The 15,357-nt window shown below is 35.2% G+C and overlaps 1 pseudogene; it reads right to left on the bottom strand.

Moving 5' to 3' along the window:
• Positions 1 to 1,573: 1,573 nt before the first annotated feature.
• On the bottom strand, positions 1,574 to 3,460 carry LOC100581285 (annotated as a pseudogene).
• Between the last annotated feature and the right edge of the window lie 11,897 nt (positions 3,461 to 15,357).

The following is a 15,357-nucleotide window of genomic DNA, read 5'->3' on the forward strand; positions in this document are numbered from 1 at the left end:
TTGCATTTTTTTTTACAAATTTCAATCTATATAGATTTTAATTTGCGCATTTGTGATAATTTATGACGCAAAAAAACACTTGTTTTTTAGAATGACATAGTGAAAGGCACATTTCATTTGAATGCATAGTGTACCATTCTAAAATATCCAAATTTCTTTACAAAGTGCTTGAGCAGTCACATACACATACAGTAATAGCAAAATATATTTACACTCTATAAAGCTTAACATTTTATATCTGACTAAAAAATATATATATTTTAAACTACAAAAAATTAGTGCTTTCTTCAGCTTCATTGTGTAAATAGACCCTGCCTTCTAATTTTTTTAGTGATTTGACTTCAATTAAAAAAAATTCTGTACACTGTGTAGTTACAAAATGCTGTCAGTTTTTAATGCTAAAAGCCTATTTTAGACATTACTTTCTTTGCTATTTGAGAACCGAAAAAGTGAGCAGACTGTACCTCAAAAGTATTTAGTGTTTTATTTTAATGTTGTATTAACGCTGTTTAAATTAAAGCCAGACAATATGCTAACTTCCTCTATTGTCCTTTGCCAAGGAAATTAACTGGCATTTTAAAATAACTTTAAACCACATATTGCTCCCCCTTTCTATAAGATTTACTCCCAAAGGATCTTGGGTAATAAACAATTTGGAAGGTAATATAAATCATCTCTGGACAATTTTAATTGTTCTCAGAGTACAATGAAAAGATGCTAAAACATCCCAGCAAATATTTATAAATGTTTTTAGCTCAACTCTCCATAAATCAGTGTTCTTTTTCATGTTTCTCGTAAGATTTACACCTGAACAATTTTTCAGAGATGAGCTCGCTGTGATTAAATAGTTAATTCAGTATGGGTACTTAACAGCTTGCTATTCCTGAGGTATAATCACCCTAACGTGCTAACTGGTGTTAGCTTCTTCTTTTTTTTTTTTTTTTAATTGAAACACGTGAAGATTTGTTTAAAAGTACCATTCTAATACTTCTTCGAAAGTGGCTTCTCATTGTACTTCAGCGTAAATATGAGCACCGGGAACAGTTTCATGGAGTTTAAGTTGAGTGAACATCGGTCATGAAAATCCATCACAAATACTTTTGGATCAATAGTCTGTTTTAAAAAAGAAAGAAAAAAACCACTTTTTTATAGTCCCTAGCTTTGCCATATGCCCGCCTTAAGTGGAAGGAAAATTAGTCACTTAACTATGTTTTACAAAAAGAAAAAAAGGGCTTGGAATGCTTTTTGTAAAACATCGTTAAGGGATTAATTTTCCTTCCACTTAAGGCGGGCATATGGCAAAGCTAGGGACTATAAAAAAGCGGTTTTTTTTCTTTCTTTTTTAAAATAGACTATTGATCCAAAAGTATTTGTGATGGATTTTCATGGCCGATGTTCACTCAACTTAAACTCCATGAAACTGTTCCCGGTGCTCATATTTACGCTGAAGTACAATGAGAAGCCACTTTGAAGAAGTATTAGAATGGTACTTTTAAACAAATCTTCACGTGTTTCAGCTAAAAAAAAACAAAACAAATCAAAACTCAGAAGCTATTGGTGGCACAGGGAGCAAATGAAGGGTTGCTATTTTTAAGAGGTCTTCTTGTGAGTCAGTCAGCTTGGTTTCGCAGTGTCTAGCAACTTAACACCAATCAGCAGTGTAGTCAAAATCTCTGAACATTTCCTGCTCCTCTTCCGAAAGTATCCTTCGTTCTCGAGGTGGAGTCAGAATAGGTGCTTCTGAGGTAAATTCATCATCGAAATGACTAACATCTTCTCGTCCTCTTATGGTAGGTATAAATGGTGGCTTTACTTTTTTGTCCATCAGAGCGCTCCAATCAATTAGCCAGAAAAATGGGTGCTCTTTTACATCCTCTGCATCTTTCTCAGTAGCCCCAAGGCGCCGCTCAGGATTTCTTCTTAACAGACTTCTCATTATAGAAGTGGCTACTGTAGATAAGGACCTTGGATACCTTACTTCACCATTTACAATATTGTCATAAATTTTCTCTTCAACCTCACCACAAAAGGGAGTGTCACCAACAAGCATTTCATATATAAGCACGCCAAGGGCCCACCAATCTACAGCCCTTGTATAAGAAGTTTCTGTTAATACTTCTGGGGCAAGGTATAGAGGAGTGCCACAAAATGTGCTTGTTCTATCTCCATATCCCATTCCTTCTTTGCAAAGACCAAAATCAGCAATTTTCACAAAGCCCTCTGTATCTAGCAATAAGTTTTCCAATTTCAAATCTCTATGAACAATTTTGTGTTCATGTAAATACTGCAACCCAAGAACTACACAAGCAGCATAAAATACAGCTCTTGGTTGAGAAAAGACATCAGTACAAACGTGCATCATTAGGTCCCCACCAGCAGCATATTCCATTACAAAGCAAACATGCTCTTTGGTTTGGAAACATGCAAAAAGGTTCGTCAAAAAGGGATGCCTTACACTATTCACAGTTTCGAAAATTCTTTTTTCACGCATCAGGATGGCTACTTCACCTCCAGCCACAATATCTCCTTTCTTTAAGGCTTTTATAGCAAACATCTCATTTGTGTGTTTATATTCAGCTAAAAGCACCTTTCCAAAGTGTCCTCTTCCCAAGACAGCACAACACCTGAAATCTTGTAGATTAATCTGAAACCTTTGCTGAGATCTATCCTCAAGTTCTTGAATACCACTATATTCTAGGCCTGACTGAGGAGTATCAGGCTTGTATTCAGATTGAGATTTTGGAAGTATATTATTTCTGTCATTCTCAATATCAAAAGCAGTCTCTGAATCCTGTCCTGGTGTATCCAAAACTCTTAATTCGGAAGATTCATCTATTTCTCCAAGGGAAGAAGCTCGTGGTGGGGCTGGAGGAGGTTCAGGCTCAAGATCAAAGTCCAGTTTCACTGCTGTAGAATCACTAGCTGGAGGTGCTAGCTCAGGGATGTGTACATCAACCACTGGCACTGTAGTAGGCACAGGAGCTTGAGGGCTGAAGGTGCCAGAATGATTTACTGTAGGAATAGCTCTTCTTACTAGCCGTCTCCAAATGGCAATAATAATATTCATTTGAGGAACTCTGAGAAATCTTTTACCTGGAGTCCTTGGGCAATCTTTAATACCTTCTGGATCTGATACAACAGTATATGCATTTAATTCCTGCAGCTTGTGATGTAGTTCTTCTAATTTTTTATTTGATTTTTTCAAAATGTTGTCTACATAAGCCAAACTTTTCTTATCTGTTGTGACTTTCCTCAGATTTTCAGCTCCCTCTTTGATTTTCAGTTCTTTCCTTATTTCTCTCTTAATTCGATCCTTGATGTCATCCAATTTCTGCTGCACCATTGTATCTGAAAAGTCTAATTTTTGAACAGCACTCACATTCTCAGAAAACGGAAGACTTCGGGAATCCCCCTGCAGTTCCCTGAGCAGACTCTCCCCCCGTTGGGGGTTGGACACCATCGCGCTGGTATGGACTCCGCACATGGACGCGGCCGTGGCGGCCACGGCGAAGGGAGAAGGCGGGACGGAGCTCGGAGTGGGGGTGAGGAGAGGGGAGAGAAAGAAAAAAAAACAACTAGGGATTCATGGAGGCGCAGCCCCTGCGGGAGGCGCGGCTTATTCCGTCTGGTTCATCCAGAGAGGCGGGGAACGAGGGCACTCCTAGCGGGCTTCCTCTCACTGCCTGCCGGCCGCCACCACCGCCCACACTGGAATGTTGGTCTAGTTGCTCTGGGTGACACCACAATCCGCCTCAAGCTTCTGTGTTCCGAGCACTGCGGCCACCTATTGCATTTTTTTAAAAACTTGGAGTCAATGACATGGATGACCAGTTAATCAAGGCTGCCCACTTGGATGCCTTTTTTCATGTCTCTGAAAATGCAGAGAATTCATCGAACATTCACTAAGCATCTAGAGCCGGGAATGGTGTGGACACTTATTAAATTATTGCTGAATAAAATAGTAAACCACACTTACTTAGAGGCTGGTCTTGCAGATATTACAGAAACACTTGTCAATCATAAAACAAGATGCATGTGTTCTTATAACCTGCTGACCAGTTTATCAAAGTTCTCCTCAGAGTCTTCCTTAGGTAATTGCCCTCTATTCAGCTGGTTTCCCTAGCAACAGCTGACATCCTGAGAAAGGCGGCTGTGGCTCTGCCTCAGCTCCATCCATTGCTCACTCTAGTGGGTTTCTGTAATTTTCCGTAGCAGCAGCACCTATGTTCGTGTTGTATTATCTTCTCATTGTTCTTGTGAATTTTTAAAAAATAAGGGTGGGTTATATATACAGTTTGACTCATTTCCATTAAAAACAATTAAAATGATTGATAAAATGAAAACAAACAAAAAATTCACCATCATAAATATGTCTCCAAGCTGGCAAGAAAGTAAGGAATCCTCAGATTAAAAACTGAATCGAGACAGGCACCCAGAAACAAAAGCAGAGACAACTTTTGCATTGAGGATATTTGCCATGAATTTGAGCCTGGGTGCGCAAGGTCTTGCAGGATATGGAAAAACAGAGACAAAGACTAGGGCCCAACCAGGTTGTGATTTAATAGAAACCCCACCCCCACATATAAACCCTGGACCCCAAAGCCTATACCCTACAAATAAACATGCTCTCTGCCCCTCTCCCCAGGGGACAGTGAGGACACATACTATCTGGAGTCACTGACTGTATTAGTCTGTTTTCACGCTGCTGATAAAGACATACCTGAGATTGGGTAATTTAAAAGAAAAAGAGGTTTAATGGACTCACATTTCCATGTGGCTGGGGAGGCCTTGCCATCATGGTGGAAGGCAAAAGCCATGTCTTACATGGCAGTAAACAAGAGAGAATGAGAACCAAGGAAAAGGGAAACCCCTTATAAAACCATCAGATCTCATGAGATTTAGTCACTACCAAGTGAACCGTATGGGGGAAACTGCCCCCATGATTCAGTTATCTCCCACCAGGTCCCTCCTATAACCTGTGGGAATTATGGGAGCTACAATTCAGGATGAGATTTGTCAAGATGAGATATAAACCATATCACTGAGTACACAGGGAAAGTCTCCTTTGGGAATTTGCAACTATACACTGGCCCTCACATGGTTTGTAACCCAAATTCACACAATCTATGTTGTCTAAAAAACATACCATCAAAAATGTAGTTTAAAGTGATCCCAGGCTGGTAGTAGTGCTGCTTGCCTAGCGGAACCAAGTGCAGTTCTTTTCTGGAAGAACTACCTTGCTTCTAAAAACAGAAGGTAAGATATGGCCTAAGACAGAATAGTGAATTTAAAGACAAACCTGAAGAAACCACAAGAATAAAGCATAGAGAGAAAACAAGATGAGAAACAGGAGAGTTTGAGAACCATGGAGGAGAGAATGAAAAGGACTAACACAGGTCTGATGTGAGAATGACAGGGAGAAAGAAAGAATCGGGTAGAAACAATATTCGAAGAGAGAACAGCTGAGAGGTTTTTAGAAAGCCATCTACAGATTGAGAAAACCCAGCTATGGTTGCGTGCAGTGGTTCAATCCTGTAATCCCAGCACTTTGGGAGGCTGAGGTGGGTGGATCACTCGAGGCCAGGAGTTCAACACTGGCCTGGCCAACATAGCGAAACCCTGTCTCTACTAAAAATACAAAAATTAGCCAGGTGTGTTGGCACATGCCTGTAGTTCCAGCTACTCAGGAGGCTGAGGCAGGAGAATCGCTTGAACCTGGGAGGCAGAGGTTGAAATGAGCCAAGATTGTGCCATTGCACTCCAGCCTGGGCAACAGAGCCCAGACTCTGTCTCCAAAAAAAAAAAAATAAATAAATAAAGCTATAAATATAATCATAAAGCAGGATAAATGCATAGAACTGCACTCCTGGACACAGCAAAATGAAAACTGAAAACCATGAGAAGATAAAGTCCTCCATAGAGAGAAGACATACAACCTTTCAAGAAGTGATGCTTAATTTGATAGCTTGCTTCTTAATGGCAACAATGGGGGCCAGAAAATGGCAGATCTGTACTGAGAGGAATAAAAACACTGATGCAGAAGTTGAATCCCAGGTTCCACATCTCTCAAATAGAGGGCTAAGTAGACACTTTTAAACAACCCAAAACTCAGAGAGTTTGCAACATTTAAACACCCAGTAAGGAAAATTCTAAAGGCTATTTTTTTCAGGCAGAAGAAAATGATCCCAGATGGAAAGTCTGATGTAAACAAAGGATTAAAGAACAAAGAATATGGCAAATGTGGGTAAACCAAAGCTAATATTGATGGAATGAAACATAATTAAAATATCTTTTGGAGTTAGAAAAGCATGATAGGACTAAAATACTTGGCAATAGCATACAGATGGGAAGAGAATAATATTGAGTTTCTTGTGTTTGGGGGGAGAAGGATAAAAATACTGCTTTCCTTTAGAATACAGTGTATACAACTTTCAAAATAGAAGAGGAAAAACAATGAGAAAATAATAATCAGTCCAAAAGAAGGTGAGAAGAGAGAAGAAATGAAGTATAGAATAAGGGAGAACAAACAAAAGCACAAGATAACCAGGTACAAATAAATCTAATTTATAAATTTAGTAATTATGACAAATATAAATGGACTTAAATCTTCAGGTACAAGGCTGTGTTTATAAAATGTAGTTATATGCTTTTTATCAGAGATAATATGAAATACTTACAATGGCAACAAAAGCCAAAATTGACAAATGGGATCTAATTAAACTAAAGAGTTTCTGCACAGCAAAAGAAACTACCATCAGAGTGAACAGGCAAGCTACAGAATGGGAGAAAAATTTTGCAATCTACTCATCTGACAAAGGGCTAATATCCAGAATCTACAATGAACTCAAACAAATTTACAAGAAAAAAAACAAACAACCCCATCAAAAAGTGGGCAAAGGATATGAACAGACGCTTCTCAGAAGAAGACATTTATGCAGCCAAAAGACACATGAAAAAACGCTCATCATCACTGGTCATCAGAGAAATGCAAATCAAAACCACAATGAGATACCATCTCACACCAGTTAGAATGGCCATCATTAAAAAGTCAGGAAACAACAGGTGCTGGAGAGGATGTGGAGAAATAGGAACATTTTTACACTGTTGGTGGGACTGTAAACTAGTTCAACTATTGTGGAAGACAGTGTGGCGATTCCTCAGGGATCTAGAACTAGAAATACCATTTGACCCAGCCATCCCATTACTGGGTATATACCCAAAGGACTATAAATCATGCTGCTATAAAGACACATGCACACGTATGTTTATTGCGGCACTATTCACAATAGCAAAGACTTGGAACCAACCCAAATGTCCAACAATGATAGACCGGATTAAGAAAATGTGGCACATATACACCATGGAATACTATGCAGCCATAAAAAATGATGAGTTCATGTCCTTTGTAGGGACATGGATGAAACTGGAAACCATCATTCTCAGCAAACTATCGCAAGGACAAAAAACCAAACACCTCATGTTCTCACTCATAGGTGGGAACTGAACAATGAGAACACAGGGACACAGGAAGGGGAACATCACACACCGGGCACTGTTGTGGGGTAGGGGGATGGGGGAGGGATAGCATTGGGAGACATACCTAACGCTAAATGGCGAGTTAATGGGTGCAGCACAACAACATGGCACATGGATACATATGTAACAGACCTGCACGTTGTGCACATGTACCCTAAAACTTAAAGTACAATAATAATAAAATTAAAAAAAAAAAAGAAGTTACATCTGCTAAGTTATTTTTCTGTAAGAAGCTGCTCAGGGAATGGCTTACATTGAATCATCCTGGAAGAAGCTCTCAGCCCTGGTACTTGATATCATAAGCCCAACTGCTGTTGCAAGCCCAAGAAAGGTATTCTGCTTTCTTAGTTAAGGGATTAAACTGCATCCTTAAAAAGGTTTTCAAGTAAGAATAGAAATGATAAATAAATTTATAATTTTGTGGAAGTTGGATACACATAGGTATTACAGTAAGTTCTCTAGCTAGTCTATTCTTTGCCTGTTTTTTCTTTCTCTGCTTTTAAATGTTTAAAGCAGTTAAAAAAGAGTGAGTTTCAAAGTATATCCTTAGACTCCTTAGGTTGTCCAAGACCCTTTCAGGGGATCCTTGCAGTCAAGACTATTTTCATAATATAAGTTGCTATATGCTTCCCCCTTCACATGTTATTTGCCTGTTAGGAGCCTGCAACTTTTAAGAAAACAACCGGCAGTTTTTTGCCAATCATACAATTTCAGTTCTCAAGATAAAATTAGATACTTGAGTCTGTCACTGTGAATTCAACAGTTTCCCAGCACTTAGTGAGACTGGGGGTGATACTGACATTTTTTTTTGATATTTTGAAATAAAATGTGTCCACATTTGGAAGAATTAATTAACTCAGTGAACCAATATATTCCAAATGACCAATGCATGATGTTACAAAATCATACATAGGTAAAAAAATCTATTTTAATCGCAAGAAAGACCATTGGATTTTAATGTAACAGAGTACAAAAGGTTCATTAATATGATTTCAGATTCCAAATTGCGACTAACTTTTATGAAACTATCACTTACGGAATTCTGGTGTAGTATCAAAGAATAGCCATAATTATTTGAAAAGGTAATTAAAAATACTACTACCTTTTCCAAATACTTATCTCTGTTAATCTGAATATTCTTTATATACTTTAACCAAAACAACATATTACAATATATTGAATACAGAAACAGATACAAGAACCTAGCAAAGCTATCCTTCAGAAATGAGGGAGAAATAAAGTGTTTCCCAGACAAGCAAAACCTGAGGGAATTAATTATTACTAGATCAGCCTTACAAGAAATGCTCGAGGGAATACTACATTTGAAGTCAAAGATTATTATATCACCTTCATGAAAACATACAGAAGTATAAAGCTCACTGATAGAGCAGATAAACAAAGGATAGAAGGAAAACCCTTTTAATTCAAGAAAACCACAAAACCACCATGATAAACACAAAAGTAAGAAGAAAGGAAAAAGGGATACGCAAAACAATCAGAAAACAATTAATAAAATGACAGGAGTAATTTATCATCTATCAACACTAGTCTTGAATATAAATGAATTAAATCTTCCACTTAAAAGGTATAGACTGAGTGAATGGATAAAAAAAAATGACCCAATTATATCGTACTACAAGAAACTCACTTCACCTGTAAAGAAACATGTAGACTGAAAATAAAAGGATAGAAAAAGATATCTCAAAAAACCAGAAACCAAAAGCAAGCAGGAGTAGCTATATTTATTTGACATAATATAGACTTTAAGTCAAAACTGTATAAAGAGATAAAGAAGTTCATTATATAATGATAAAGGGATCAATTCAACAAGAAGATATAACAACTGTCAATATATATGCACGCAACACCAGAGCACCCAGATATATAAAGCAAATATTAGAACTAAAGGGAGAGACAGACTATGATAGAATTATAGTTGGGGACTTCAACATCCCACTCTCAGCATTGGACAGATCATCCAGACAAAAAATCAATAAAGAAACATTGGTTTTAAACTGTACTTTAGACCAAATGGACCAACAACTGCAGAATACACATTCTTTTCATTAGCACATGGAACATTCTCCAGGACAGACCACATGTTAGGCCACAAAACAAGTCTCAACAAATTTACAAGGAGTTAAATCATATTAAGTATTTTTTTTCTGAACACAATAGGATAAAACTAGAAATCAATAACAAGAACTTTTGAAACTTTACAAATACATGGAAATTAAATAACATGCTCCCGAGTGACCAATAGGTAAATTAAGAAATTAAGAAGAAAATTAAAAAATTTATTTAAGTAAATGATAATAGAAATACAACACAGCAAAACTTATGGGATATAGCAAAAGCAGTATTAAGGGGAAAGTTTACAGCAATAAATGCCTATATCATACAAATAGAAGGATTTCAAATAACCTACTAATGCATCTCAAAGAACTAAAACAGCAAGAACAATCCATACCCAAAATTAGTAGAAGGAAAGAAAAAGTATCAGGGCAAAAAAATAAAATTGAAACTAAAATAAATTACAAATGATTAACAAAATGAGAAGTTTGCCTTTTGAAAAAATAAACAAAATCAAGAAACCATTAGCCAGACAAACCAAGAAAAAAAAGAGAAGACCCAAATAAATACAATCTGAAACAAAAAAACGAGACACTACAGTGGTTACCATGGAAAGAATCTGAAGGTCTAGCCAGAGCAATCAGGCAAGAGAAATAAATAAAAGGCACTCAAATTGGAAAAGAGGAATTCAAACTATCTCTGTTTGCTGATGACATGATCTTATATCTAGAAAACCCGGAAGTCTCCTCCAAAACACTTCTAGATTTGGTAAATGAATTCAGTAAAGTCTCAGGTTACAAAATCAATGTACACAAATTAGTAATATTGCTATACACAAGTAACAACCAAACTGAGAATCAAATCAAGAACTCAATCCCATTTACAATAGTCACAAGAAGAATAAAATACCTAGGAATACACTTAGCCAAGGAGGTGAAAGATCTCTACAAGGAGAACTCCAAAATACTGATCAAAGAAATCACAGATGACACAAACAAATGGAAACACAGACCAAGCTTATAATATATTGGAAGAATCAATATTGTGAAAATGACCATACCGTCCACAGCAATCTACAATCAATGTAGTTCCTATCAAACTACCAATATAATTTTTCATAGAATTGGAAAAAACAATTCTAAAATTCATATGGAACCAAAAAAGAGTCTGATTAGCCAAAGTAATCCTAAGCAAAAAGAACAAATCTGGAGGCATCACATTATCTGACTTCAAATTATACTATAAGGCTATCGTAATCAAAACAGTATGCTATTGGTATAAAAGTAGACACATAGGCCAATGGAAAAGAATAGAGAACCCAGAAATGAAGCCAAATACATACAACCAACTGATCTTTGACAAAGCAGACCAAAACATATGCTGGGGAAAGGACATCATATTCAATAAACGGTGCTGAGAAAATTGGATAGCCACACGTAGAATGATGAAACTGGATCCCTATCTCTCATCATATACAAAAATTAACTCAAGCTAGATTACAGACTTTAATGCCCGAAGCCATAAAAATTCTAGAAAAAAACCTAGGAAAAACTCTTCTGGACATTGGCCTAGGCAAAGGATTTATGACTAAGGTCAAAAGCAAATGTGACAAAATAAATAAATACATAAATGGAACCTAACTAGACTAAAATGCTTCTGCAGGGCAAAATAAACTATTAACAGATTAACAGACAACTTACAAAATAGGAGAAAACATTTGCAAACTATATATCTGACAAAGCACTAATATCCAGAATCTACGAGGAACTCAAACAAATCAACAACAGAAAACTAAATAATTCCACTAAAAAGTGGGCAGGTGACATGAGCAGACATTTCTCAAAAGCAGATGTACAAATAACCAACAAATATATGAGAAAATGCTCAACATCTCTAATAATCATGGAAATGAAAAATTAAAACCTCAATAATATACCATCTTACCCCAGCCAGGGGGACCATTCTTTTTTTTTTTTTTTTTTTTTCACTCTAAGTTCTAGGGTACATGTGCACAACGTGCAGTTTTGTTACACAGGTATACATGTGCCATGTTGGTTTGCTGCACCCATCAACTCATCATTTACATTAGGTATTTCTAATGCTATCCCTCCCCCAGCCCCCTACTCCCCAACAGGCCCTGGTGTGTGATGTTCCCCTTCCTGTGTCAACAGTGAAGATGCAACCTACAGAATGGGAGAAAATATTTGCAAACTATTTATCTGACAAAGGATTAATACCTAAGAGGTTGATAAAGATTATCCTCAATGTCTACGGCCTCTATTGGGCTTTCTTCCTCTCTAGAATTTCCTGGCACTTACCAGGGGCCTTGTGATACCCCCTCCTTGACAACCCCACCCCCAAGATGCTACTTATTGGGTTCTTCCTGGAGACACTTCTCATATCTCTTGGCCCTTTATCAAAATGTGCCTGTCCTGTGCCCACTTTTCTTAGTTGTCTATGTTCCTAACACCTGTTAACGGGTTTTAGATATATATTTTAATATCTGAATTTCTATTGTGCATAGAAAGGATTATTATGCTTACTTGTCTTGTAAATAACATGTAACTTGTTAAAAGTTTAATTTTAAACTTTTAAAAAATATAGCCTTTACTATTTAAATTATTTAAACTCTTAGAACTGATAAATTCAGTAAAGCTGCAAGATACAAAATCAACATACAAAAATTAATAGTGTTTTATATACCAACAATAAACTAGCAAGAAGTCAAGAAATCAATTTCATTTGCAAAAAATCTTATTAAATTTATAAAATCAAACTAGTAAATGCTATACAAAAATATGAACAAAGTTATCACTGATTCTTTCATGAACGTTGAATTAATTTGTAAATACAAATTGATTTACCTTAGATAATCAACACTACTTATATACTTCAGACATTCCCTAGGATATTTTAAGTTACACTTACACAGGAAAAAATACAGTTCTCTCAAATTCTTCAAAAGACAGAATTACAAATCTAATGAGGAAGATTTTCTGAGGTTCTTAGGAAACATCTATGTCTTTAATAAATCAGACATGAAAAATCAATAAATCAAATTCTCTTAACTTGTTAGTTCTCAGACCTTCTGGTCTCAGGATTATTTTAACTCTTAAAAAGCATGGAGAATCTCAAAGAGCATTTGTGTTTTTGCGTTTTTTTCTGTTGACATTTACTGTATTAAATTAAAACACAAATTTTTAAATTTTATTTATATGCTTAACATGAAATGAAATTTTAATTTTAAAAAACTATATTTTCAAACACAAACATAATGCGTGAGAAGAGTAGCATTGTTTTATACTCTTGTAAATATTTTTAAGACTAGAGTTCTGCAGCTACAGGCCAAGGACACCAATGAATGCCGGCAACCACTAGGAGCTGGAAGAGGTAGGGAAAGATTTTTATCTAGAGCCTTTGGAATGAATGTGGCCCTGCAGACACCTTGGTTTTAGACTCCTGGCCCCCAGAACTATGAGAGAATAATTCTGTGTTATTTTAAGCTGCCAAGTTTCTGATAATTTGTTACTGCAGTTTCAGGAAGGCCTCTAACATACGGTGTTTTATTGGGATAAACTCTTATCCATAATCGAATGCCTCTTTGAAAACAGGATCCATTTTTCAGAATTATATAGATCTGTCGCCATCAAAGCTATATTTAGGAGGTATAATCTCATGACTCAAGTGATTTTCTTGATATGGATAACAAATCTCTCATAGTGGTCTAATATTTAATCAAGCTTGAATGCGCGTTGTAAATTTATATCTTCTATCTCTGCAAATATTTCAAGGTGGTAATGACATTTTTTCCAAATGAACTGTCAGGTTTTTGATCAGGTTTCATCTCACTTATTTGTAAAGTCTACTCCTATTTCCTGTCGACATCGATCCCCTCCTTCCTAACGGCCTGTCGTTTTTCAGTGTCTGAACTATGCATTTTGGCACATCAATCAAACTTGCTCCTGCTTTGTATAACATAGTACAGGTTAGTCATGACTGGTAATAATAGCTACCATTTATAGAGCATGTAGTATTTATGTATGCTTAATATATGTCATTTGTAAATCCTTTAGCTATAGCAATATAGCTATCTATCTCTATTTATTTATATATCCCTATTTATATATATCTCTCTATAAAATATATATGATATAAATCTATATATATGATACAATATATCTCTAGATATATAAATATATATTTCTGTATATCTATAGATATACTATAATCTGGACTTTACACATATATAATATAATATATATATATAATAATATATATTATATAATATATATAATAATATATAAACATATAAATATATATTATTAATATATATTTTATATATATATAAATATATATAAATAAATAAAATATATATATAAAATATTTAATATAATATATTTATATATAATAATATATACTATTATATTTATATATTATATTTATATTATTAAATATTTATATATTATAATTATATAATATATATTTTATTTATATATATATTATTAATATATAAATATATATTTATATATAAATATTATTATATATATTAATATAATATATTTATAATATAATATATAATATTATAATATATATATATAACTATAATATATAAATATATAATATATAATATTATATTTATATTACATCTTATATAAAACTATCTCTATAGATATATAAAAATATATTTATATACATATAATTTATATTACATATATTATATAAAATATACACTATAGATCATAAATATATATTACATATATTATATAAAATATATATCTATAGATACATATATTTATATTACATATATTATATATACATAGATAGGTATAGATATAATAAGTATATATTATATATTATAATATAGGTCTACATTTATACTGTATCTATATAAATATATCCGTATTTTAATAATAAGGAAGCTGAGATTCAGAGAAGTTAACTGACAGCAAATATAGGGCAGAATCATAATTGAAATTTACTGTGTCTTTGATGTCAAAGTCTCAAGCCTTTCTACCAGGCTATTCTGCTTCCTCAGAAATTTCTGTAAGTCAGCAATTTGAAATCTGAACAGAGAAACCATACCTCCCATATGTTTATTTAACCTACCTGCCTGTACAACAACATATGCAGCCATAGATAAATGTTGACACATGAATTCCAACTTGACTTACGTTGAAAATACCCTTCCCAGTTGGGGCAGCAGAGTTTGGGAACTTAAGCTCCTGATCTCTGGAAACCAAGCGAGTTCTTCTTGGTAGGATTTCTTGGTAGGATTTCTGATGAGGTAGGGGCTTAAGGTTTTGAAAGAGATCCCAAGGGTTTGGGAGCAAACTGCTTTGGAGGGGCACTTCACCACCTTTGGCTGGATTAGACCCTGGGCTCCAGAGTCTATTCCTTTTGCCTGCTACTTCACGGAGAGTTTTGAGGTGCAGTGATTTTGTTTGCAGGCTTTCATTTCCACTGCATTTAATAGTTGATTCTGACGGGGGGTTCTTTCCTCTGGCCTACTGCTGAGTAGAATAAAATCTCACAGCTTTTCCCAAATAATTGATATAGGCCTGTAATTCCAGCTACTTGGGAGGCTGAGGCAGGAGAATTGGTTGAACTTGAGAGGTGGAAGTTGTAGTGAGCCAAGATCATGCCACTGCACTCCAGTCTGGGTGACAGAGCAAGACTCTGTTTCAGGAAAGAAAAAAAAAAAAAAAAAAGAGTCTTATGAAACAGAAATGTTTCCTTAAAATTCAAAAC

This window comes from Nomascus leucogenys, unplaced genomic scaffold, assembly GCF_006542625.1.
Source record: "Nomascus leucogenys isolate Asia unplaced genomic scaffold, Asia_NLE_v1 001086F_55305_qpd_obj, whole genome shotgun sequence".
Classification (NCBI taxonomy): domain Eukaryota; kingdom Metazoa; phylum Chordata; class Mammalia; order Primates; family Hylobatidae; genus Nomascus; species Nomascus leucogenys.